This window comes from Macrobrachium rosenbergii, chromosome 23 (genome assembly GCF_040412425.1).
Source record: "Macrobrachium rosenbergii isolate ZJJX-2024 chromosome 23, ASM4041242v1, whole genome shotgun sequence".
Lineage (NCBI taxonomy): Eukaryota > Metazoa > Arthropoda > Malacostraca > Decapoda > Palaemonidae > Macrobrachium > Macrobrachium rosenbergii.
In genome coordinates, this window is record NC_089763.1 from 43,864,469 (window position 1) to 43,868,981 (window position 4,513).

Here is a 4,513-nt window from a genome sequence, read left to right on the forward strand (position 1 = left end):
TTCGAAAACGGGTTGTCTAGTTGCGAGCTATAGAGCTGAGAGAGAGAATAGTGTTCGGTGTAGTCTCCACGGATGCTGCACATTAGTACATCCTTTCTCTGAGGACACTGAACGAGTTCTGACCGCAGACCGTCTGCTGACGTAACACGGCAGTGCTCCTCCAAATTTAAACCAATCAGAGAGAGGCCACGCCTATGTAGCCTCTAAGACCCGCCTATCTTTTGCGCCATTGGATGTCTTTTTCATTCCGTCAAGCCTTCTGATAACCTTCGTTCGGTAAGGGATTTTCAAATCTGTCTCGCGTTAATTCGGATCTGATTAGTTAATAGTTTGCTGCTAATCCAACACTGTTCTCTCCATGATGATATTCTTAGTTTTATCTTGTTTAATGTACAAGTTCCTGTTAAAAGGGTTTTGATGTGCAAAGTTCTTGTTAAAACGGGATAGTCACCGTATCATCGATTTTTATTTGTTAAATTTGAAAATTAATATGGCTTTTATACTTCGTTGTATAACACGGGAAACATGCAAAATAATAAGTACAGAACAATATAAGGTCTTTTATTATTATTATTATTATTATTATTATTATTATTATTATTATTATTATTATTATTATTATTATTGAAAAGAGAAACCAAAGATTCTTGAAAAGGGTCTGCTTAGGACCTTACTAGATCAAAGTAATATGTAAATATTTACCAGTAAACAAGTTATACACAAGAATCTTGTGGGTTTCTCTTTCCATCTTCAGAAGAAAACTAAAAGAAGTTTTTGTTTGGTTCATTATTATTATTATTATTATTATTATTATTATTATTATTATTATTATTATTATTATTATTATTATTATTATTATTATTATCCAACTATGCTGTTTTTTTTTATCAAAGAAATCACATAACCCAACAGCGCCGGTCATTGCATTCTTCCATATGGTGATTGTACTTATTAGCTTGGAGTTTATGGTTTTGAGCTTGAATAACTGTAATTATGAAATTAATAATAATACTTACCACATACTTTAAAAAGCCGACAACATACTAACACGCAATGAGTTGGGTTAAAGTGTATTATTATTATTATTATTATTATTATTATTATTATTATTATTATTATATTATTATAAGTGAACTTACGTATAAATAAACAGCAGCTAGTTTTCCCCATATGTCAACTTCCAAACTACAATCTATCCTAATAATTTATATAATCAGAATATCAGCGAATTATTATATTGGTTCCAGTTTTGATTATAGAAATTTAGAAAGAATAATAATCTCTGTTTTCAATTACCATAGACGAATGTCATCAACATTATTTCACTTATATTAGTAGAAAGTAACAACGTAGTTTTGTAAATCTTTGATTCATAATGGCTTACGCTTTTTTTGAAGAAGGTGACAGGTTTATTAAGCCCATAATGTATATTCTTCATAAACATTCTAACCACTTGAGATACAATGTCTAGTCTTTTTATAACCTCATATTTACATCAAGTGTATCATCTTCCTTTAGAAAACTTTAAATCTGCAATAAATAGGCTACATCATCTAACGTAGACTTACTAAAGTTTTCCGTCTACATTATTCAAATTTCATCGTAAATTATTCATTCTACGTTACGTGCACTATCTAAAGCCCATTCTTGTAATTTCATGTACACTAGACACATGATCTAGTCTTTTGGTAGTTTCACATATACAGCATAATTATGATTCAGTTACAACCCTCTGCTCAGCAAAGTCCAGATATTTGGTGGACCCTGATATTTGTATTTCAAAATAGATTTTAGGTATATCCTAAGACACCTACATTCTATAGCTGATGAGGTGGTATAGTGAAATACAGAAATTGGTAAGACAGGGACTTGACCACAAGAAGAAAATTAAGCAAATTTAGAGACAAATAATGAAACTGGAGGAAGACGAATTTGATGATAATAGCAATGGTGAAAAAAAAAATAAATCGATTATGGTAGCACCTACAAGTTCAAAGACAACTAACTCCTTAATTGGAACAAAACTTGGAGATTCTTATAAAGCCAAAAGTACTTCTGCAATCATTGCCATTACAGAGCCGGCAATGAAGATGGAATTAAAGGCAATGCTTGTTTTCTTTATTTTCAAATATTAAGTCACAAATAACCTATTAATATGGAATTCGCCACCCCTTGTGAAAACAAGCACGTCCATCCTGACCAAAACTTACGGAAAATGACCGAGGCCGAGTGCATTAAGTCACAGTCAACCATCTTCCAACTCAGATTCAGACGTTTACAATTTAAAAATATAGAAATTTCAGACGTACACCTACACTTTGTACTATCTTTCATATATCGAAGCATATATTCGCAAATTTGTTTAGTGAAAAATTGCTTTTTATACTTCGTCAATTCTCAAGAAGAAAAAGGTGATTTATTTTTTTATGTAAAGATAATGTTAACATATTTAACTGAATATTGGGGTTATATATTTTTTCTATTCGTGTTTTTTACAGGAGGAAACATCCGGAATATTGAACAAGCACAAGAACTTAGGACACCTCATGAACAGAAGAATAATACCAAGAGCTGCCAACATGAAAGTTTTTCAAAGAGGGAATGACGTGAGTGAGTACAGACTATTTTTTCTAGTTTTTTGTATTTTTGAGGTGACTGTAATTATTCGCAATCTGTTTTATTGAAATTGTTCGTAATTAGCTTAATCTCATGCTACTCACCCGCCTGACTGAGTTTCCAGTACAGATGTATCGGCTAGTTAAATGCAAGATGATATTGGCTGATATTTATCGTTAACGCTGAAAAACAGATGTTAGTATTTTTCCCCACTTACTACAGACTACCACATATTTTTTGAAAAATGTCTGCATACGGACAGAGATGCTTTCTTTCGGTGGGTTGGCTGTAGTTACGGTTTTGGTAGAAAATAACAAAATCATAGGGAAGCAATGACTTTCACGTGTCCATGTCGGCAGAATATGTTCAACTCGTGTTCTTTAGTGTAAAGAGGCTAACTGCAATGTAGGTTTTTATTTACTTATTTTTTTTTTACGTGTCTTTCAGTACATCGTTCATTTGCTTCCTTGCCTCGATGTTTCTCAAATGATGTTTTGAATTCTGGGTTAGTATTTCTCCAGCGAATTTGCAAAATGATTTATTTATTCTTCGAAATTTGCATTTGCTGTAATGACTGTTTTAATTCAACCTCTGTTGTCGTGCACCGTACCTGTAGTCCAGTGGTTCTCAAATTTTTTTGCATCGTTACCCCTGGGGGCAGTGGTGTGATAGATCACCATTACCCCTACCCCATTCCTCTTCAGTTTTGTGAAGTTATAAAGGAAAGGAAAATGTTGACTGCTGCAGTCAATAGAACAATCAAGAAGCAAAACTATCCCATCAGCTGCAGAACACTTATTGGAGACAGTGGAGAGTGAGCAGCAATCAACAAAATTGTATCCTGATGTTTCACTCGCTTATATCATGTCATTCTTATTTTCTTTCGGGATTGAAGAAAACAAATGTTGGGGTATAACTTGCATAATTATGATGTAAATTAATCTATTTACTTCTGTATTATTTATTAATTTAATTATTTATTCATTTGTTTATTATTATTGTCATTAATAAATTTACTGAATTTTACTCCAAAAACTATTGCTTAGAAAGTGTCTCGTTTCCCCCTCCGACGAAACGGCTTCATTACCCCCAGTTTGAGAACACTGCTGTAGTCGAGTATGTATGGTTACATATCGTACTTTTATATTTTATATTTCTACTTTCATCGCTAAAATGTTTTTGAGACTTGTAGTCGCATGAGTTAATGAAATCGAAGAAAAAGCGTTGCGTTAGCTAAGGAACTTTTTTAATAACCACGGCTGATTAAAACGCTGGTATGTATAATCATCGTAGAATAATACAGATCTAAGTGCCTAAGATAATTAGAATATAGGTTTTTAACATAAAGCAAAAAATTATTATTTAAAATATTACGAACTTTGATCTGGGTCAGGTTAGCAGGGTATGAGCTTTCAAAGTGAGATGCCACGTAACAATGTTCAGTAAGGAAATAAATAATAAAGATGGGAGAGAGAAGAATCAATTTACTTAAAATCATCTAGTGTTAAAGCTTCCAATGTAGTGACGCCGGCAGGAAGGAAGAAAATAAATAATAGATTAATATTATTATTAATTATTATTATAATTATTATTAATAATAGTAGTAGTAGTAGTAGTAGTAGTAGTAAGTAGTAGTAGTAGTAGTAGTAAGTAGTAGTAGCAGTCAAAAAATGAAAAACAACATAAGTAAAAGAAAAAAGGCAATGTTGCCATCTTTTCCCATAGTCAGCTTCCCGTCAAACCTTTTTATTATTATTACTTCTTTAATTGAACCTCTGCAGTTTCGCGGCATTTTCTTGTAAGCATACAGAACCTTGCGCATGGAATATTGACAAAAAATCGTTAGAATCTTTCCCCATTTGGGATTTTTTACTAATCCTCGTGAAACCAAGTATTT

At 32.3% G+C, this 4,513-nt stretch overlaps 1 long non-coding RNA gene across 1 annotated transcript in view; it reads left to right on the plus strand.

Annotated features, from left to right (window-relative positions):
- LOC136851573 (uncharacterized) overlaps positions 1-2,610 on the plus strand; it is a 78,045-nt gene extending 75,435 nt beyond the window's left edge. The window contains exon 3 of the long non-coding RNA XR_010856918.1: positions 2,499-2,610. This is a non-coding gene — a long non-coding RNA (uncharacterized lncRNA). The remainder of the gene's footprint in view (positions 1-2,498) is intronic.
- The last annotated feature ends 1,903 nt before the right edge of the window (positions 2,611-4,513 follow it).